Raw genomic sequence first — 24,760 nt, 5'->3', positions numbered from 1 at the left:
CTGTTTAACACTGGTTTAGACTGTAATACAATTATACTAGATTAGATTAGATTATTTTCCCATAATCTCTTTATAGAAACGGGCAGATACCACAATATTGACAGGAATAATAGAATTTGTTGTCTGTGCAATATGAATGTAGTAGAAGACGAATATCACTTTGTTCTAGTGTGTCCTTTCTTCAGTAACATAAGAGAGAAAATATATTAAACCTTTTTATTACAATAAACCATCAACATTTAAATTAACGCAACTACTGTCCAGCGACAATTCAAAACAGCTAATTAAATTGTTTAAGTATTTGAAAACTGTTACCACGCATAGAACAGACAACATCGATACATGACATATGTTATCATTGTATATTATTGCTATGCATGCATTACCCATTTACTATAGAATTTTATCGATTGTAACCCGATGCTACATACCATCCCCCGCAGTGTGCACATTATATTATTTTATATATAAATATGTATCTATGCCTACAAAATGTATATTTTTTGGCAAAAAAATAAAATGTGTGTTTATGTACTATATTAACGGATTTTAGGTCAATAATAATGTAGCAGATAAACCGGAAGCATGACACAAAACATGTTTAAAATTACAATACGTTATTCAGATTGCGGTGTAGTTTAAGTTCCACTTTGTAACATAATTAGACGTATTTATTCTTCTAATCAATATTCCAGACGGAAATCGCGTAAACAACTTTCGTTAGAATTAAAATCTCTCCAGTGCGTGGAGATTACAACTGAATGAAGGATTCCTTTTGGTAGTTATTTCTGTACTTTTATTACTCATTAAACGTTCCTGATTCTTAAGCCCAAAACATTCATTACAAGTAATAAACGTTAAAGCTGAAATTAGCTGAATGATAGAAAAGAATCAAATATTTGTTTAAGCGATACCTCAGCCAATTTTAACCACCACTGTCTAATATATTCTCCCCAAAGTCGGTTTACAGCTGCACCTATGGGCGTTCATCACAATACATTATAGTCGCATGCCTGTGCCATAAACACCCTAAAATATCACTTTCAAAAATTAAACAAGAACGGACATTTATCTCATTGCAATTACAAATAATTGAAAATATATCATGTATAACATAAATTAATTGATTTCTGTCTGTTTTGGGGGTTTTTCTCTCTTATTTTTGCAGGTGGGGTTGTCGGTAGGTCACTATGATCCTGTTCATACTTGGTGAATACAGAACGAAAACCTAATGCCTTCACAGGCGGATCAATGTATACAACGGCCTTTTAAAGGGTTTGCTGCCATTGTAAGATGTTCACACAATAGCATCCTTTAAGGAAGAAAGGAAATGGCTTATTTAACGACGCACTCAACACATTTTATTTACGGTTATATGGCGTCGGATATATGATTAAGGACCACACAGAAATGAGAGAGGAAACCGCTGTTGCCACTTCATGGGCTACTCTTTTCGATTAGCAGCAAGGGATCTTTTATATGCACCATCCTACAGACAGGGTAGTACATACCACGACCTTTGTTAAACCAATTGTGGAGCACTGGCTTGAACGAGAAATAGCCCAATGGGCCCACCGACGGGAATCGATCCTAGATTGATCCCGCGTCAGGCGAGCGCTGTGGCACTGAGCTACGTCCCGCCCTAACATCCTTTAACGACCACAATTCTGTTTAACGACACCACTAGAGCACATTGATTAATTAATCATCGGCTATTGGATTTGGTACTTTGGTAAACTCGTAGTCATCAGAGAAAACCCGTTACATTTATCCTAATGCAGCAAGGGGTCTTTTAAATGCCCTTTGCCACAGGCAGGAAGGCACATATCACGGCCATTGACCAGTTGTGGTGCACTGGTTGGAACGAGAAACAAATCCCAATCAGTTGAATGGATCCACTGAGGTGGACCTAGTACAAAGACTTGGAAGATCAAAAATACATTTAATATACAGACACTGATATGCTATACAGAAACAATGGGCCGAATTTACGAAGCCCGTTTGTTTTTTAACGCAGGCGTTTAAGCATTGTAAATGTATTATAAGACATAAACCGGCGTTTAAGCATTGTAAATGTATTATAAGACATAACCAGGCGTTTAAGCATTGTAAATGTATTATAAGACATAAACAGGCGTTTAAGCATTGTAAATGTATTATAAGACATAAACAGGCTTTATAAATTCGGCCCATTATTTAATATTCCATTTTTGTAGTTAAAACGTCTCTGTTAGTCGGCAACATCTTAATGGCAACAATCTCAGGACAGTGTCTTTACACAAAAGGTGGAAATGGAGCGGGTCGTAGCCCAGTGGTAAACCACTCGTCTGATGTGCGGTCGGTCTAGGATCGATCCACGTCGGTAAAACCATTTTGCTATTTCTCATTCCAACGAGTGCACCACGACTGGTATATCAAAGGCCGTGATATGTGCTATCCTGTATGTGGGATGATGCATATAAAACAGCCCTTGCTATTAAAGGACAGACCCTAGTTTCAACCCGTGAAAATTAACACTAAGTTTAGTTAATCTACTAACCTGTAAGACATTTAGATAAAGATACAATTGAGTGAAACATGAGTGTGACTTTCAAATGGTGAAATACCCTTTAAAAATAGACAAAAACTCGACTCCATAACTGTTACTGCTCAGCCACACGTGCGTTTTTAAAAGTATGAGAAAGGTATTTTGTGATGTTAAAAACACCAGGATGACCAAAAACACTTCGAATGCACGGAAATGAATAACCTAAACAATAAAATGTAAGTAAAGTATGATTTCATTTATCAAAAACGGCTCTAACAGTAAAAAAAATGTCTTAGTGTTTAAAAACTAGGGTATGTCCCTTTAATGGAAACATGTGGCGGGTTTCCTCTCTAAGACTATATGTCAGAATTACCTGATGTTTGACATCCAATAGCCGATGATTAATAAAATAAGTGTCGTTAAAGAAAACAAACTGTAAGATGTGATATTTTATATGCAGTTATCTATAGACAGGAAATCTCGTGTCATGGCCGTTGATACACAGTGTTATCTCTGACCGTAATACATGTATAAATCATGTCTCACGCCTGTCGAAAACGTATCCCTGTCAGAGTTACAAGACCTGACTTGCCCTGAGAGCCAGACCCAGTTTTCAAGCCTGGATATGTCAGTTCTGGGGCACTGACTACTCCATCCGTTATCGAGAAGGTTGACTTTAAAACACCCTTCTGTTCGAAAGGTTGACTTTAAAACACCCTTCTGTTCGAAAGTAGTATTCTATGTGGAAGAAGTGGGGCTTTTATTATCACATTTTTGGTACGAGGTGTTCAAGTTTACTTTGTTCAACAACACCAATAGAGCACATTAATTTATTAATCATCGGCTATTGGATATTAAACATTTGGTAATTTTGACGTATAATATTAGAGAGGAAACCTGCTGTATTTTTCCATTTGTAGCAAGGGATCTTTTATATGCACCACCCCACAGACAGAACAGCACATACCACAGCTTCTCATATACCAGTGGTGGTGCACTGGTTGAAAACGAGAAATAGGCCAATGGGCCCACCGACGGGGATCGATCCTTGACCGACTGCGTTTCAGCCTAGCGCTTTACCACTGGTGCGAGATGTACACCAGTGGTAGAGTGTTCGCCGGAGGTACCATGGGTCCTAAGATCGACCGCTTCAGGTGGTAGCATTGTATATTCCGCCATTTCAACCAGTACCCCACGTCTGGTTTCTTGTGCTGTATGTCAAAAACCCCATTAAAGTCGGTTTGCTGAAAGACATCACTAGAGCAGACTGATTAATTAATCGTTGGCTATTTGTTAATTTTGGCACGCAGTCTTCACAGGAAACTCGCTAAATGTTTGAAGCCCAAAGGGATATTTTATATGCACGTTTGTCATAGAAAGGACAGGACATACCACGGCCTTTGATATACCAGTCGTGAAGCACTGGTTGAAACAGAAGAAAAAACAGGTTTGTGGAAAATTATATACAAATACCTTGCTATTTGTCGTTCTAGTCAGTGCACCACGACTGGTATATCAAAGGTCGTGGTATGTGCTATCCTATCTGTGGGATGATGTAAATTACAGATCCCTTGCTACTAATGAAAAAATGTAGCGGTTTCCTCACTAAGACTATATGTAAAATATGTAAATCAATGTGTTCTAGTGGTGTCGTTAAACAAAACAAACACACTTTAAATACCTTGTTGGTGTTTGGTTTGAGAAGCATGTGTCGGGAGCGGGTTTCCTTTCTCACTACAATGACCAATTGTCGCAATAACCATATTTGGACACCAAATATCCGTAGCTTTAGAATATGCCATTCAAAGTAAACCGTTTCATTACATTTCCATCACACTTATTTTCGTGCTATGTCCAATTAAGGTTCAAGCACGCTGTCCTTGACTGGCTGTCCAAGACAGTGGGTTAGTGGTTAGTTGTTTGTGGTTAGTGAGAGAGAAGTCGGTGTAGTGGTTTTACACCTACCCATTAAATCGTTAAACTTGTTTTGGATGGAAGCCGGTATTGTGATGCGAACCCAGTACCTACCAGCATTAGTAAAGCGCTAACCTGATACGATCTAGGATCGATCTCCATCAGTGGGCCCATGGGTTATTTCTTGTTCCAACCGGTGCTCAATAACTGGAGTAACAAAGGTCGTAGTATGTGCCATCCTGTCTGTGGAGTGATGCATGTACAAAATTCCTTGTTGTTAATCAAAAACATTAGCCCGTGGAGTAGCGGCTGAGGGTTTCTTCTCTCTTTATCTGTGTTATCCTTAACCATATTGCCGACGCCATGTAACCGTAAATAAAAAAGTGTTGAGTGCGTCGTTAAATAAAGCATTTCCTTTCGGGGGTTTCTGGGTGTGGGTTGTTTTATTCTTGATTCAGCTTAATATCTGATATTACGCATTTTTATACCTACCTCATATAATCCCTATAAATTCATATCTCAAGGACAGTGTAGTCCAACGATAACTAAATGTTAAATGTTTAGTAATATGTCAATACTGATTGCTTCCCACGTGGAATTAGTTTACTGAAGAAGGCCACGTTTATCCAGCTGCCTTGTTATATTAACATAAAAACTGTGTCTAAGTACGCGTCGATAAACCGGGAGACCCCTGACTGCTAAATAAAACATCTCCCCATGAAATTTAATCTTTTATGGACGTTCCTGAGCTCAAAAACAAACAAGAATATTTTACGATTTAAGAATAAATGTTTTTATGAGTATTTCTTAAAATCTGCCGTCTTAGAATTAATCGTTCTGGTCTGACAAGATAGCTCATCAAGTAGGTAAACCAGAAGCAAACATTCTTAAAGATTAACGATATAAACAGATACACACGTCTTTTCGTAAACAGATTAGTTGGGCAAACGGATAAAGATAAAAATAAAGTGTGAACAAAAATGTCTTCCCCTTTAATAAGTTTTTATATGGATGTTTGAAACTTGTTTGAGGTTAGTTTGTGCATATATTTGTTCAAATGGGGGCGGGACGTAGTCCAGTGGTAAAGCGCTCGCTTGATGCGCTGTCGGTTTAGGATCGATCCCCGTCGGTGGGCCCATGGGGCTATTTTTCGTTGCAGCCAGTGCACCACAACTGGTATATCAAAGGCCGTGGTATGTGCTATCCGGTCTATGGGATGGTGCATATAAAATATCCCTTGCTACTAATGGAAAAATGTAGCAGGTTTTCTCTCTAAGACTATATGTCAAAATTAACCAATGTCTGACATCCAATAGCCGATGATTAATAAATCAATGTGCTCTAGTGGTATCGTAAAACAAAACAAACTTTAACTTATCCTATCCTATCTTATCCTATCATATCATATGATTATGCTTGTTCCAATATGGATTACGTGGATAGGGGGAAGGGTTTGGAGATGTAGTACTGTTTTGTGTACCCACCAAAGGTTGAAGTTTAAACTCTGTTTTGTTTAATGTGTACTTTTTGTCGCTGAAAAAGTGCTTTTAGTTGGAAACATTTTTACAATACCAGCGACAGTCTCCTTAACGACCTCACTACAGCGCATCGATCATCGGTTATTGGATGTCTAAAAACATGGTGCTTTTTGACACGAAGTCTTAAAGGAAAACCCGGTTCCTTTTGCCATTAGCAGCAAGGATGATAGGATTGGAGATGCGAACCTATTAACCCACAGCCTTAACGACGACGACTACGCGAGTACGTGTCCGAGGTCAGTGCATGCCCAAACACCTCTCCATCGTCGCGGGTTTAGACTATTTCAGTTACAGTTTCCACGACAGTTGGGATGGGCTCGCCATTATAACAGCACTGAGATTCGCAAACACAATTGTACCTAACGTGGTGGTAACGAATGGATATTGCAAGACACAATTAGGTTTGAGCGTTTAAATCCCATAAAAGCTTTCAAACAGCTGGATACCAGGACAGAAATTGTGCGTGATGTTCCCCCGGTTAGACTGGTATTGAGTTCTGTGCTGTCATGCAATGGACTAAATAATTACGTAAGAGTTGTTATAGATGTATTCAAAGTGTGGACAGGATGGGGAATACGTCCTGATGCTTAATGGGTCTCCATAGGAATTGATTTTATACATGATTATGGAATAGTTAAAATTAGTTTAAAGAGACAATTAGATCACACTGATTTATTAATCATCGGCTAGTGGATGTCAAACATTTGGTAATTTTGACATATAGTCTTAGAAAAGAAACCCGCTACATTTTGCCATTAGTAGCAAGGGTTATTCTATATGCACCATCCCACAGAGAGAGGATAGCACATACCACGGTCTTTGATATATCATTCGTGGTGCACTGGCTGGAACGAGAAATAGCCCAGTTGGTCAGTCGACGAACAGGATTATGGTGCAATCATGTACTTTACAAGTAGATATTTAGATAAATAAATAGATGTATGTATATATGTTACCAAATGTTTGACATGTACTGAAGTATGTTAAAGTTTATTTTGTTTAACGACACCACTAGAACACATTGATTTATTAATCATTGACTACTGGATGTCAAACATTTGATAATTTTGACATATAGTCGTAGAGAGAAAACCCGCTACATTTTTCCATTAATAGCAAGGGATCTTTTATACAGACAGGATTGCACATACCACGGCCTTTGATAAACCAGTCATGGAGCACTGGCTGGAACGAGAAATAACCCAACGGTCCCACCGACGGTGATCGATCCCAAACCGCGCATCAAGCGAGCGCCTTTCCACTGGGTATGTATGTATGTAAAACCAACCAACACAAAACCCCAACTAACACAAAAACAAAAACAATCTTCCTACAATGAATGTATCTATCCAAATGCCGCCAAAACAAATATTGAGTTCTAAAACAGATCTGTTACATATCGATATTAAATTGTAAACTTACGAAAGACAAAACAAAACGTCTAAACTCAGACGCGATGTTTTTGTTACAGTATGAGGAATTGAGGTGTTCAAATAATAGAATACTCAGACGCGATGTTTTTGTTACAGTATGACGAATTGAGGTGTTCAAATAATAGAATACTTTCTATAACAAAAAACGGCTTCCGTAGTTTGGCGGACATAATTGCGCAATAAGTCAGATTTTGACATATGTCAGGAAGCATCGAGAAACCCCACATTTTCACAAGCTCTTCGAAGTATTATCATGTCACAAAGAAGGTAATTTTAAAGACCTCCATAATTACCACTGTTGTCTCGTGTTTTGTAAGTCAGTTTAGATGAAACGATAAGAGTGCGTTTGACTTTTCTTCATATCAGACACGAAAACCTTTTGATATTCGAGACAAGCGATTGAAAACAAGCCGAAAATGCTTTGAAGCTGTTACTGATTGGTTAGGGTTTTTTCTTTCTCTTTTGTATTAAAGAAAGGAATTTTTAAATGGTCCAAATAGTCACACGTCAGAACATAACTTCTAGCGTAAGCAGACTATTAAATAATCTTCAATGTGGGTGTTAGTGCGTTGGAGTCCTTCACAAGTATTGATGGTGCGATCTAAACAAAGAAAGAAAGACATGTTTTATTTAACGACACACTCAACACATTTTGTCTACGGGTATACGGCGTCTAACATATGGTTAAGGATCACACAGTTAATGCGAAAGGAAACCCGCTACCGCCACGCAATGGGCTACTCTTTCCGATTAGCAGCAAAGGATCTTTTATATGCAGCATCCCACAGCAAGGTTAGTACATACCACAGCCTTTGATATACCAGTCGTGGTGCACCGGCTGTAACGAGAAATAACCCAATAGACGCGATCTAAATATGGCTAGCCAAAAGATATATACTGATGGAAAGACATCAGGAACAGAATAGAACTTTATTACACTCAGGCCGTTCCACAACGGTGTTAGGGGAACATACATAATTAATCAATTGAATAAAAATGACAAGATGGTTTATACGAGAATCAAATAATAATAAAATATAGTAATACACATAAATAATAACAGAAAATATTGACTGCAACCATAGAAACAACAAGCCACATCCATAGTATGAGGAAGTTAACAGGTTTCCGTCAGTCACACATCACTGACATTCAGTCCCACGTTTAATCTCTGTATTTTATTCAGGTATAACTACTCTAGTAGTGGGTAAGTTTGGTCTCAGATACCAGGTGTTCCCTTATTTCTTTCCGTCAGTATACAGTTTTACTCCATGAAGAAACCTTAAAAGTAATTAAATAAAGTTTGTATGAACGATCGACGATAGAGTAATAACAAAAGAAACGATGATGGTGACGACATTGTAGATGATGATGATGACGATGATAATGATGATAACGACGACGACGTTGATGATGATGATAATGATGACTATGACAGTTGTGATGCTGATGACGACTATAATAACGCTGCTGCTGCTGCTGCTGCTGCTGCTGCTGCTGCTGCTGATGATGATGATGATGACAAAGACAGTTAACATAATATTGATTATGACGTTGATAGTTGCAGGTCATCTGTTATAAGTAATCTGTTCTGGGCATATTTACCTCACTTTTAAATAATAGACTGCTTAATTGATCAGAAAATAATATTGTGACAGATGCACAGTTTGGTTTTAAACTTGGTTATGGTACAACTGATGCTATATTTGCTCTTCATTATCTGATTTCGAAAGCGTTAGGATGTAAGAAGAAGCTGTCTTGTTGTTTTATTGATTACAGAAAAGCCCTTGACCGTATAAATAGATATAAGCTATCATTTAAATTAGCCCGAAACGGTATCACAGGGAAAATTCATACTATTATTAAATCTATGTATAAGGTCTTAAAGACTTGTGTAAAATCTTCTTTTTTTTGTTACTTTTTCAGTAGTAACACAGGACTTATGCAAGGCGAAGTCTTGTCACCATTTTTATCTTCATTGTATGTAAATGATTTTGAGAACGAGTTAATTAAAGGTTCTAGTGAACCGATGTGTATACAACATATTTCACTGTTTCTTTTAATGTACGCAGACGGTACTGTGCTGCTGTCAGAGTCTGTTGATGGTCTGCAGAAAATATTAAATTCGTTATATACTTATAGTACTAAATGGAATATTGATGTAAATATAGAACAAAAATTGTTGTATTCAGAAACAGGGAAAAAATTACTACTAAAGGAAAATGGACTTACAATGACAATATAATCCAAGTGCTTGACAGTGTTAATTATCTTGGATTAACCTTAAATTATAAAAACTCAAATATTAACTGCTTTACAAGGCAGAAAAACCATGGGTCATATCCTCAGACTATGTAATAATCTATCACTTAATAAGGAAACACAGTTACATGTTTTTGATACTGTTATATCTAGTGTGTTCTGCTATGGTCGTGATGTATGGGATTTTGACCCAGCTCATGATGTAGATTGTATCTTGAAATCAATATTATTATGATGATATGTTAGAAAGTCAGGAATTGTTCAACTGGCTGGCTACACCATGCAAAACATTTATTATTATCTGAAGGATTTGGAGATGTATGGTTTAATCAGCAACTTGATAATCAGGTAATATTTATAAAAAGAGTTAACATGCGCCTGCCAGATCACTGTATTCAAGAAAAAACAAATCGTTGAACAATTCACCAAATTGTAATATTTTAAGGCATTTCTTTTTGTTTTCATTATTATCTGAGGATATCATTACCAATTTGTTATTCATCTCTTATCACAAAATTTCGTGTTTCATCGCACTAATTACTCATTGAACAACGAAGGTATTGTGGAACTGAACGATCACAGAGAAAATATCGTATGTGTAATCGGGATAACATTGAAGATGAATTTAATTTTATTTTATATGTCCATTGTATTTGCATATTCGCATATTGTATGTAAACAAATATTACTGGTTAAGACCGTCTGTTTTTAAATTAATACAATTACTGTCTGTTCAGAATAGAAAACAACTTTGTAACCTTGGAAAATATTTAAAATATGCATTACATTTAAGATTACAGCATGTATAACTGTCCATCCTCGAAATACACATCCACTTGTTTATGTTTATGCTGATGATTATTTATATATGACTTATAATATTGTATATAACTGTATGCTTATGAGCCACACGGCTTAAAGTAAATAAATACATGTAACGCGTCTATTTTAATATGCTATTGTGAACAAAAGGATCAGAATGACTGTTTTACGAATTACTGTTTGATGGATGATGAGTCGGTTGGGACACGTTTTCATGGGTCTGTCCTGAGTTTGCAGCCATTGTAACATGTTTTCCACTAACATGTTAAATACATTATGTTTAAAATGTCAGTGTGTATATAATATGTTTCTTGTAATCATAATGTTTAAAATGTCAGTGTTTATATAATATGTTTCTTGTAATCATAATGTTTAAAATGTCAGTGTTTATATAATATGTTTCTTGTAATCATAATGTTTAAAATGTCAGTGTGTATATAATATGTTTCTTGTAATCATAATGTTTAAAATGTCAGTGTTTATATAATATGTTTCTTGTAATCATAATGTTTAAAATGTCAGTGTGTATATAATATGTTTCTTGTAATCATGTTTAAAATGTCAGTGTTTATATAATATGTTTCTTGTAATCATAATGTTTAAAATGTCAGTGTGTATATAATATGTTTCTTGTAATCATGTTTAAAATGTCAGTGTGTATATAATATGTTTCTTCTAATCATAATGTTTAAAATGTCAGTTTAAAATGTCAGTGTGTATATAATATGTTTCTTGTAACCATAATGTTTAAAATGTCAGTGTGTATATAATATGTTTCTTGTAATCATAATGTTTAAAATGTCAGTTTGTATATAATATGTTTCTTGTAATCATAATGTTTAAAATGTCAGTGTGTATATAATATGTTTCTTGTAATCATAATGTTTAAAATGTCAGTGTTTATATAATATGTTTCTTGTAATCATAATGTTTAAAATGTCAGTGTGTATATAATATGTTTCTTGTAATCATGTTTAAAATGTCAGTGTTTATATAATATGTTTCTTGTAATCATAATGTTTAAAATGTCAGTGTGTATATAATATGTTTCTTGTAATCATGTTTAAAATGTCAGTGTGTATATAATATGTTTCTTCTAATCATAATGTTTAAAATGTCAGTTTAAAATGTCAGTGTGTATATAATATGTTTCTTGTAACCATAATGTTTAAAATGTCAGTGTGTATATAATATGTTTCTTGTAATCATAATGTTTAAAATGTCAGTGTGTATATAATATGTTTCTTGTAATCATAATGTTTAAAATGTCAGTGTGTATATAATATGTTTCTTGTAATCATAATGTTTAAAATGTCAGTGTGTATATAATATGTTTCTTGTAATCATAATGTTTGAAGTAGCCCAAACTGTAATTCAGGTTCAAATAATTTCGTAGTACAAAAACATTTATATTAGGAAGTAGCACGAGATTTGAGCTGCAACAAACATGGAGACGACCAAAACCATATTGGATATACACACTGATATTATAAACAATAAACTGTATTCAAAATGTCACTTTAGTTGTTAAAAAGGTTTTAGTATTTGGAAATATGTTCCAATGGTTGTTAGTCTACAATAGTTCCTTTAAAGACATGTTATTAAATATTGTTTTAATTCATTTCATTTTTTATACATTTTAATTAATATTATTTTAGTGCCCCCTCAAAAAAAACCCAGCCGCCTTTCTCTCTCTCTCTCTCTCTCTCTCTCTCTCTCTCTCTCTCTCTCTCTCTCTCTCTCTCTCTCTCTCTCTCTCTCTCTCTCGTATATATATATATATATATATATATATATATATATATATATATATATATATCTTTCTGGGATGTCGTTAAACAAATAGGTATTTCCTTTCCTTTGTTTACGGGCTGTCTATTATTTATTTCCGTATCTTACAAAGATTAATATATTTATAACACCAACTTGGTTCAAGTCTGATAGCAACCACAATACACTGAAGTAAGTGATGATGCTATCATCAACTTTGGCACTCTTTTTTTCTTTCTTATTTTGTTGCAGGTATTTTCCACTAAAGCTGTTTAACTGCTGATAAAAGTGATTTCTTTTTCTATACATGAAAACCTCAACGAACTTGTTGTTTATTTACGAATGGTAACAAAGTTTAATGAAAGTAGGTGCGGATTTAAGGTGGGGGTGATGTGGATGCGTGCCCGACGACCAGGACGTAGATTTTTAAAATATACTTTTTTAGGAACGATGACAAGTCACATGATGGGAAGGTTCTGCGTGTCGACCTTCATGAAGGTACTAATGGACAGATACAAATTTCAGTCTAGCGGTGATTCCGATAAGCCACAAGGCGATTATACGAACCCGTTATCTTAGACCTGGAATAACAGGACACTTTAGACACAGTCTGCTTACAAGAGTTCCACATAATTAAACAGTGAACCCAGCAGAAAGAAATCTCGCTTCCTCGGTTCACAAACGTCGATTACAATTATGCTCTAATGAACGCGGTGTGAAGAAGGAGAGAAAAGGAAAATTCCTGAAAGTCTTTGACTCCATGCTGACCTGTCTGACACCAAAAATTCTTTGACTGCTGCGAGGCGCTCCGCTTATTCGATTACCGGCTTACTGAACTAAATGATCAAAAAGGTTGCAGTTGCAAGATTCGAGAACCAATTTAGCCACGAGACGGAGGTGCTGTCTATCTGGTTGCCTTACCACATACCAAATATGTCAGACTAAGTGCATAATTGTCGAACGACGATAAGGTTAATCATGGTAAATGGTAATCTGGTTTCATCACTAGAAACAAGTCTGGTGCGTTGATAGGTTATCTTCGTATATCTTTATATATATATATAGTTTTCTTTCTTTTTTCTCGATTTGTTCTTTTGAAAGTAGTGGTTTTTGTTGTTGTTGTTTTGGTGTGTATTTGTGTTGGGGGGGGGGGGGATTTTTTGTTGCTTTTGTTTTTGGGGGTTTTTTTTGTGGGAGTTGGGTTTTTTATGACGTTTGAGAATATTATTAATAGCTGATTAAATGTATTTATTTCAAATTATTATTAAAACTAAATTGCGGCTAAAAGAAACTGGTTTAACATTAGGACACAGTTTTAAGAGTTGGTCAGATTATAGCAAAATATTATTGTTTTTAAGAATAGTATTCAGCCAAACATTAAATAAATAAATAAATAAATAAATAAAATACCGCAGTGTCTTTTCCAGCAAGACAACCACGACGTTTTTAAACTATAAAATTATTGTTGTTGTATTTTAGCATACTCGACCATAATGACTGAATACCTTGGAAGGCGTGAGTGAAAGTAATTGATGACTGGTATCATTGTGAATCATTTAGTTCAGTCCTCCGGGGATCCAGTGATAATGTCCTGACCTTTGTTCGTGTCCAAGCATCGTTCTCTTTATAAAAAAACAAATGTTTTAATGTGTATAGTGTCTATAACAATATAAAATATTTACAGCCATATCTAGACAAGTTAAAATACAATTATTAACAAATACTTATTACCATAATAAGAGCTATCAAAACACTTATTCGTAAAATAAAAACCGATAACCATATATATATTTGTATTCACGAACAATCGAATTTTTCCTTTAAATTAAAGAAATATTTTAAAAGATGAAAAAGGAAGTAAAGCGATTTATCAATTATTGAACAGAAATAAGTCAATTCCTACTTTACAAATAAAATATTCTGAACTGGGTTGCACGTTTTGTATACAAATATAGGGATATTATAACAACTTACCATTTTCACTTTTAAAAGACCCATCTTTAATGTGGTTTCGATATAACATTTGGTACATTTAATATTTTTTACATAAAATAAAATGTATCGATTCTGATATTTGTAACTTTTGTTATATTCAACCAGAAGAATGGGAATATCTACTTTATAATTGCTCAAATGTTTCTGAAGTCTAAACAAAACTGTTGAACATTTAACACAACCAAAGTGAACATATTTAATTAGATAAAAATACTGTTTTGTTTGGACTTCTAAATAACAAATATTGATTTATTAATTGGCTAATTATTAATGTAAAATACTATATAGAATGAAAGTTTCAAAAGGCCAGACTAAGTATTGAGACTAAATAAAATACAATACGTGTATATATATATATATATATATATATATATATATATATATATATATATATATATATATATATATATATATAATGATTTGATCTGATAGCCTAATATTAATTTTGTTTGCGTAGACCAAAACGTTTGAGAAACATTTGAACGCATTCTAGACTGTCGCACCAAGCTATACCTCATTTGGGTTGGACTACAGTATTTGGAAAATAATTTTGAACAAAATCTAAATTTTGGGTCCAAATTTAGAACCAAGCCCAGGAATGAATCAATAACTAACACTTCGTTGACCTTGATCTTCTAAAAGAGAAGGGCCGCCATAAACAGCATTAAGTTCTGCTATGTAATCCCAATGGGTTGCACATTATTAACGCACGATGAAATCAGAAATAACATATCTATTCTCCTAGGGCGGATGGTGTGTAAATGTCTTTCATAAATGGTCCCCTGACGGGCGAGACGTGTGAAAAAGGGTTTTTCGTCTGCTACAGAAGATGACTATGGAATCTGAAGGCTATAACAATCAGACAGATGATTCTATAGTATGTGCGTACTGAACACATACATGAGTGGGATCAGCCACAAACCATACAAATAATTAAGTCAGAAAAAATAATTTTAGACGAGCGCGTCTTAATGTACAAGTATATTCAGAGACGGGTGCACAATTTTTCTAGGGAGGGACTAAAGTTTTGAAAATTCACACTTACGATATTTCAACCTCCACTAGTATATTTAATATAGTGTAATATTCTCCAAGTACACCCATGGCCAGTCGAATTCAAGTGTTGCACACGGCCTACGACAAACATTAGGACGGAAAAAACACCTTGTTTATAAAGACATTGTTATTCTAAATGTTTAATGTGTAATTTTCGTCATCAAAAAGACAGAAATATCTGACAATGGAAGCAAACTATGATTTTAATTTTAATTTAATTTTATCTGGGATACCTGTTTGATACCTGCTTTTTATACATTGGTTTACTAACCAGGGCACAGTTCTTTACACTCTGTTTTAATTTAACTGTTGAATTTTTATATTGATGTTGATCATCACTTTATTTGTTTGCATTACCATAGTTCGTGCTGGGGTGTCGATAAACATTCATTCATTCATTCATTTTACTAACCAGGGTTAATTTAACTATGCTTTGAACAATCGGGCCCATGTGTGTCCGTGTTCTTCAATGGAAATATTGTTTAATCAGTGTTTGACAAATCCACTAACCCTCGACCCTAGCTAATGATCTTTTGCCTGGGCGAGTGGAAATTATCAACTATATCAGTAAAATAAATAGGGCACTAGCCAAAGCTTCTACGAGGGCTAGTGATTTCTTCTTTTAATAAAGCTTATTGACCCCAGAAATCAAATATAGTAGTGCCAGGGATCTGTTGTATATATGCATGAACAAAACAAACCTGGGAAGATTCCATATTATTTACAGAAATATGCCTTAACGCTTAGTGGTGTAGCGGCACGTTACAAAGTACAGAAATATTTATCAAATTGCTGTTTAACAGTGATGTACTTTTAATGACAACAAAACAATTTTGTACAAACTCTTAGTACCGAGTACAAATTCACAGCGATTAAAGGGACATTCTTGAGTTTGCTTCATTGTAAAATGTTTCCTACTAATAAAATATTTCTACGATTAAACTTAAATATTAAATATATTTTCTTGTTTAGAATATCAATGTGTTTCTCGTCGTCTTAATATTTGTAAGAAGCCCAAACTGGATGTTGTCTTCAAATAATTCCGTACGTACGAAAACAAATATTTTAGGAAATAAAATGAAATTTACGCTAGTACAAATATTAGAACGATCAAAAATACGTTTAATATACAGCCACTAATATTTCATGCAGGAAAATATATTTGATATGAAATTACAATCGTTAAAAAGTCTTGTTAGTCGATTAAATCTTTAAAATTGCATCAAACTCAGGAATGTCCCTTTAATGAACCTGGCTTGACCTGGCGTTAGGGATGTTCCTTCCAGGCCACTAAATGTTAATCATATTAATGCACTTAATGAAACGAAGCATCTCTGTGGGCTTACTGTAGCGAAAATGCGAATAATTGGCAGCATAATGCGCTTAATGACATCCGAAATCGCCATTCAGATAGCATATTCGCGTCTTTAATTATAATCCCTATATGCCAGGTAGAATCACCGAGAGAATAAACTAAATGCTCAGAAAATATCCTGTTTACCAACAATCTGATTAAAATTAGCTCTACTGGGTCTACCCTGGTAGATCTAACAGCATTGCATGGACTCCCATGTCCAGGTGACATTTCATCTATAATTAACAATTCAAATATCGACCAATTACATTTCGCCGTTTATAGCGTTATTCAGGAGCATACAAATTCTAAAAATATCGGGCGATACTATTTATGTAATAGGCGAACTTGTTGCTCTATTTCAACATTAAAACAACAGGGGCGGGGGAGTGCAGTAATAAACTCTGGATTGTATACTAGTATAAACAGATTTTATGGCTATACCATCACGGGTTTTTTTTTGTCTTGAAACGAAGTTTATATAAAAGTTTCCGGCATACTTCGTAATTCACCCGAATCATTTCGTATACCCTCGGCATCATCCCGAATGTTTTCAAATTCTTTTTAAATCACTGGCATGATTTTGCACGTAAGGTTTTGATTGGTCGAATGAAAGGTCAACTGGACATGAGCTCCAACGGGCTGCTGTTAGATCCACATGTAATAGTGGAGCTAATTTTAATTAGATTGGTTTACCTAGTACATATATTATAGAACAATGTGTAAATGGTGGTGTTGTCTTGTAGACAGTTTTTAGTCAGTTTTAAATAAATATAAGTCCTCGCATATACATGTGTGTGTGTGTGTGTGTGTGTGTGTGTGTGTGTGTGTGTGTGTGTTTATATATATATATATATATATATATATATATATATATATCTGTGTGTGTGTGTGTGTGTGTGTGTGTGTGTGTGTACACATATGTATATATGTATATGCATGTGTATATGTGTATTTGTGTCTATCTATCTATCTATCTATCTATCTACATGTGTATATATATGTATATATATAAACTCACAAACTATTTCGATGTCCCCTTCAAGTTCGAGTTATCGAAGTTTGACTCTCTCTCTCTCTCTCTCTCTCTCTCTCTCTCTCTCTCTCTCTCTCTCTCTCTCTCTCTCTCTCTCTCTCTCTCTCTCTTTGTATACGTGTGTGTGTGTGTGTGTTTGTGTGTGTACGTGTGTACGTATGTGTGTGTATGTGTGTAGTGTGGGAGTGTGTGTCTGAAGAGGGTGTATGTCTGTGTGTACGAGCGTGTGTATTTGTATGTGTTTGAACACCATTATACCTGTTTCTCACAATGAAATAACCGGTGTACGTACGAATTAACTGCTTTAGTGCACGCATGCTATAAAACGAACAATATCATACAGCTGGTTCTCCCTGGGATTATTTTGTTTCTGGATCCGTTACTAGCATATACAGGCCTACATATGTTTTCTCAAATATAACACTGTTTTCTTTACCGTGTGCAACTGCTAACCAGTTATGAAACATGCCTGTGTAAACACGTCATGCTAAGCCACTGCAGGTTAGGCTAGTTTGATGTAAGATACCATTATACACGTTTTACGACTATAGCGTTACAAACGATACTGAACGTTGTTTCCTAATATCACGAAAGCCCTATTGGTGTAAACAAAATAGAAACTAGGAAAACAGATTAGCAGATGTTACGGGCTTTGTTTCATACAGAACTCAATCAACTGTTTAATTACATAACATTGAAATATTGTAACATTAAGCCCACGTATTGTTACCATGTGATAACAACCGGAAACGCGCATCGTAGGAAATGTTGGTGTAATATACTGCGTAATGTTTTGTTGCTGGGGGCGTTTGAACATATGGTGATGTACTGTGATCCAAGATGTTCGTACATTTATGTATGCTTGTCACTATGGCAATTTATGTGTGTGGGGAAAGAAAAGAGTGTTTATTTAACGACATTTCAGAACTCTTTAAACTTCGGTCATTTGGTGTCAAGAATAAAAAAAGGATTATTTTTGGCAACAGTGGAGTGTTCAGGAGGCGAAATATTTCACTGGTACCATCATATCGTCTTCTATAATATCACATTAATTTAACTTTAGGCGCAAAAAAACCCCAACCAGGTTGGGATGGGAAAATGAGATCGAGTCCATCGAGTGAATTTGATACTTTGACCCAACTGTGCCTCGGGCAAACGCTCTATATTGAGTGAGCTAGATCCCGCCTCGGAGTAGAACAAAGGAAACCCGTTATTCTTATCGAATAGCAGTAAAGGATTTTGATATGCTTATCCCCATGGAAAGAAAAGTGCATTTATCCTGCAATCACTATATATATTGTCAAGATATGACGATTAGATACATTTCATAGCTTTTTGGGACTGAATTACTGAATATCTAGTTATTATCACAAAAGGAATGTTATATTGTTACTTATTCTTTTATTTTCAGTTGATTATTTTGTAAAATTTATTTTTAAAACCGTTTTGCAGACAATTTTTAATTTAAAAATAAGAAATAAATTGTTGTTATTTAGGAACTATTTTGTTTTTGTGTATGGATATTGTAAACGAAACGGCTTTCAACATTTGTTGTCTTTCTACTCTGGAAAACGGTAAATGAAATAAAACGGTTCATTTCATTAATGTTTCGTTTTATGTGGATTGCAGGAGACATAAAATAACTGGTTAGTGTCTTAGGATATCGGTCACATTGAACGCTTCAGTGTGGCGGGCCGAGGGCGTGGGGGGGGGGGGGGGGGGAGGGGGAGAGAGAGGGGAAGTCAGACTTAAGCTCAACCTACGGCCGAAACTGCCTACGCCTAACACCCCTATTTACCAGCCTCCACTACACACCACTCGCCTCACCCGCCCAACCATTGCCCGCTCCGTTTCCAACACCCCCATAATTTGTTTGCCAACTAAAAATGGGGGGGGGGGGGGGGGGGGAATAATAATATTATGTCTCACCGAAAGGGAGAGACTAGGAAGGTAAAAAAGCGCATATGCCTGTCGATAGCACATTTGGTTATTTATCATTCTAAACCGTGCACCACGACTTGTTTATCAGGTATGTGCTGTCCTGTTTCTGGGATGGTGCATATAACAGATCCCTTGCTGCTAACGACAAAATGTAGTGTTTCCTGAGACTTTATGTCAAAAATTGCCATAATATGTTTGACATCCAATAGCCGATGATTAATAAATCAGTGCTCTAGTGGTGTCGTTAAACAAAACAAACTTTAACTTTAGCCACTACAGCACCGAGGCTGGCTATGGGTACACCGAGTCGGACATAATAGTATATCTTTTGGTGCATCATTTGTTTTTTGTTTGTTTTTTTCAATATTCATACCGACCAGATCCTTTTGTTAGATGTGCAATTGTGACGACTTTTGAGAAGTGCATCAAAATCCATTAGGAATGAAATACACTAAGACTAACGGTGAACTAATCCGGATTTCCTCCGGGCCCTGGACATAACAAAAGCTTAAAGATTACAAACCCATATAGGAACTATAATGAAAAGCGACTTGGGGGAGAAATGATATCGTCTTTTATTCCCCATCACGTAATCACAATGTCTGCACCGACTCACCTGCCCGCGGACACCAGATGCACGCTTCATTAGTGAGTCCATTTGTAATCCCCGGAAGATGTGTCCAAGACAGGCATGCTTGAGTCTTTTGTGGATGTAAGCATGTCGCATATGGTTGGTTAATTAACTGATTGATAGACACACATTAAAACGGGGTGTATTATAAATCAGTGGTAACGATTCAGATGTTTTAGGAGGGTTTTAAACTCTAGACACATTTTAATTTTTTTGGAATTAATGAGATATTGACCCGTAGAATATGGCATACCGGTTGTGTTTTGTTCTGTGTGGGTGGGGTTTTTTTTTGTTGTTGTTGTTGTTGTTGTTTTGGGTTTGGGGTTTTTTTTTTTTGGGGGGGGGGGGGTTGTTGTATTTTTGTTTGTTTTTTGGGGGTTTTATGGTGTTTTGTTTAGTTTTTTGTTGTTGTTTTGGGGTTTTTTGTTGTTTTTTTTGTTTGTTTTGTATTGGGTTTTTTTGGTTTTTTGTTGTTGTTGTTTGTTTTGGGGGGTTTTTGGGGCGGGGGGGGGGGTGTTGCTAAACATATCTTCGAGTTCGTACTCGAAAATCTAAAGACTAGATTTCTAAGACAAATTATTTTTTTTCTTTGTTTTTTGTTCAATAAAGAGTTTTTGCTTAAATGTGAATACAAGTATTTTTCAAAGGGGATGCAAAATGTTTTAAACATGAATTTTTTAATTTGCATTTCATGTTCAAAAATTCAAAGGCGTACACACCCCGCCTCACACTCTCTTGCATCTCGGCCACACTCTTTTACACCCCATTCCCAATGTCTTACACCTAGCCCCACTGTACTGCATCCCACTTCCTAGATGCGTCTGGGAGTCGGAACTGTTTCCCGTTAACCAATATTCGGAATTTATATATATTATGTGCTTAGTCTTACATTAATCAGAGACTGCCAACCGAGAATCCCTCTAATAAATAAGACTACTATTTTCGGGTCTTAGGTCAGGAACATGGGTAAATATCTGTGATCTCCTGTCAGATATCACCCAGCCCTCGACACACGTTATGACACGGTCACGTTTTCGGGTTGCTACTCAAAGATAAGACTATGACAGACATACGTAATGTAAGATTTTACAAAAAGAAATCACAGGATGTTGATACTTATCAACTGGACGCATGCGGTGCGTAGAGGATAATAAACGAGTTACCAGTTATTATCAAATTTATGTTCCGAGTGAAATGATTTTCACTTGTTACGAGCTTCAACATGAGCGGCCATTAGATACCTTATATAACCGTAGACCACAATTATATACGCTATATGTTTCTATATAGTTAATAGCAATAGCACGTTTATTAATGTCAATAGGCCCGTGGAATTTTCATGCACCTTTGCCTGCCTTGGGGGGGGGGGGGGGGGGGGGGGCACCATATCCTGAAAAGAATAACAACCACTGTTGTTCAGTTGTTTTTCCCAGGACATTGGTTTAAACTAACGCACCCACTAAATCTGGCCAGAATACACCTATTTTACACACAAAGTACTATATTTGTATGGGCTGGAATTACCACCCCAAAAAAAGTCTTCAATGTTAACAGTTTATACATAATGAATGAATGAATGAATGAATGTTTAACGACACCCCAGCACGAAAAATACATCGGCTATTGGGTGTCAAACTATGGTAATGCAAATAAATAAAGTGATGATCAACATCAATAAAAAAATTCAAAACTTAAACAAAAACAGTGTAAAGAACTGTGCAAAAACACAAATATCACAGAATTTTACGGATACTGAATCTTACTCAAAACTTCAATTTTGTGCTGTATTGGCCATTCTCAAAAGAGAATGTTACACCCCTGCACCACGGTGAGGTTATAGCACACGCAGGGGCAGTTTATACATGTTTGCAAACTACATACTCTCCCCTGTCAACTGCAGTCTAACAGTTGGCACGTCAAACTGTCTGCCATAAAAAAAAAAGCACAGTTAAACACAAGACTACTTACAGTGAGGATATATTTCCGGTCAACTAAGTGGGAAGATAACTCATCTGTGGCCATTTAAGGTTCTAATAGACCAAATCAATTCCTATTGCCGATAATGTTAACGTTTACTAATAAAACTGATATAAAGCATCGTATCAGCACACCCAGGAAGTACAGCAATAGAAAGTGTGGCACCTCACATCTAATCTACCTGGAAGAAAATGGGGGGTCACGTATCATTTAAGAGATTTAATTAATGTTTTTAATAGCAACCATAATTTTTGCTGAAAATTCAAGTTCCATTTTTGGGGGTACCCCGCAGTAGTTTCAACCTCTGGTATATACTGGTATAACAACTGTGTAACAAATAAAAGTGTATTTATTTATTGTCAATGGATAATAGTATTTACACAAATAATCAATGTCACATATTAATACCAATCACACCCACGGCTGCTTTTACTCCGTATAGGCCTATATTTAACGGTGCACCTCGAACTTTGACACGGAACTCTCTTCTTTGGTACTATGCAACCTTAATGAGCGAGTGAAAGCGAGTTGCATGCGTTTTTATATAATGAGAGGACGCAACATCAACACCAAACAAATCAAGATGCTTAAAAGAACAAAAACGTCTTTTTTTTCAAACTTCATTTATTTACGTCACTTGTGTCCGCATGAATAGGCTAACTTGACGTTATTATCAGTAGTGTTAATTTCAGTGGACGGTGTGGAGTTGACGTGTATTTAATCAAATTGGATCAATGGCTTGAAATCGATGTGTAAACCGTTCAAGATAATAAGACCTTTAAATTTGTTATAGCCTCAAATACAGGTTCCGATACATGTATTTGTTTACCAAAAGCAAATAAAACAAATTATCTTCGGGATTGATTGTGTATAATAATCAAACAGCGGGTTTTTGTCATTCTTTTCACAGTGTTGTCATTCAATAATGCATAGGCTTGGAATTTCGAAGAAGCTTAAAATGCAGCTTGAAAGATCACTGGAAGATTGATTTATTTACAATTGTTCGAGTATAAGATGTGAGACAACTGGTTGTTTTTCTAGTCCATCTGAGCTAATTATGTGGCGATATGCGTTGGTGCCGTTATTATTCAGGGCCTCGTTAAATTCCTGTTTTCCCATTACGTTGGATGACGATCAGTTAATGGTTGTTGGAGGTTCTTGGATGTTGTTTTGTGTGTGTTAACGGGGGATGGGAGAGTTACCTTGAGGACTAAATAAACAAAACACGTCGATATAAAAGATTTTATTGCATGTTAAACAAGTTAGCTTGTCAAAGGATCAGAGTTTCTTTGATACAACAGTCGTGTTTATTTTAGCATTTTTTTAAAATGAAATAATAATACTGAAAGACATTTTTGTGTCAGTGTATAACTGAGATGAACATTTGTTCTTCACCTCTTTAAGCAAAATAATGGGTAAAATTTACAAAGCCTGTCTATCATCTTACATGCGTGTAACTACATGCATTTACAACATTTCAGGACATGCGCTTAAGAAAAACAAGCTTCGTAAATTGGGCCCAAAGTGTTGAAATATATAATCATGCCATATGCTTGTTATGGACGCATCACTTAACCAGATAGAATTCGAGCCCTGAATAATTGCAGTCTGTTGTAACAACACTATTTAAAGTTTTGCATTTGCAGCCACTATCATTTGCTATCTGTTGTCAGCCTACCAACCTCCAGCCTGTTATACGCACAAAGATTACAAGTATATTTTCTGTAAAGTCAAAATAGTCCTTTCTTCGCTTGTCTGCAATCACGTTTGCTTCTATTTATGGCTTTCATATTCTCATGAATTGTCACAAGGTATTTTACGTTTTAATGAAATAATTTTAATGTCTTGGTATTTCTTCATTAGATTCTCTGACAGATTGTTTTTACGTCACAACCAGTGTCCAACCACTAAGACACTGAAGGCGGTGTGCAGACAGAATGTTAACGAACAAAATGTCAATAGTCAATATGCCAATGGACAAAATGTGAATCGATAAAATGTCAAAGTGCCAAACTTGTTTATAGCATCATCACTTACTTCAGTGTATTGTGGTTGCTATCAGACTTGAACCAAATTGGTGTTATAAATATATTAATCTTTGTAAGATACGGAAATAAGTTTATTTGTTTAACGACACCACCCCAGCGAGAGAGAGAGAGAGAGAGAGAGAGAGAGAGAGAGAGAGAGAGAGAGAGAGAGAGAGAGAGAGAGAGAGACCTAGTATGTTTTAGAACTAGGGTTAGGTAAATCAAACTCTTTGCTCATTACAAAATTTTGTATAATTAAAGGATGCTCCACTGTTGGTTAAACGCCTTGACCATTAGCCAACCTGTGCTTGATTAAACGCCTTGACCATTAGCCAACCTGTGCTTGATTAAAACAAAATTAGAAATGAGTCATATGCATTTTTTTTTAAATCCATCATCGATGTTGTTTCCTTATTGAGAAAATTAAATACACGCTTATTGCTGTCAAATGTATGAAAGAGGTGTTTTGATTGGTCA

This window comes from Gigantopelta aegis, chromosome 6, assembly GCF_016097555.1.
Source record: "Gigantopelta aegis isolate Gae_Host chromosome 6, Gae_host_genome, whole genome shotgun sequence".
NCBI classification, from domain to species: domain Eukaryota; kingdom Metazoa; phylum Mollusca; class Gastropoda; order Neomphalida; family Peltospiridae; genus Gigantopelta; species Gigantopelta aegis.
The sequence above is the reverse complement of the archived record's forward strand: the minus strand, read 5'-3'. Positions refer to the sequence as shown.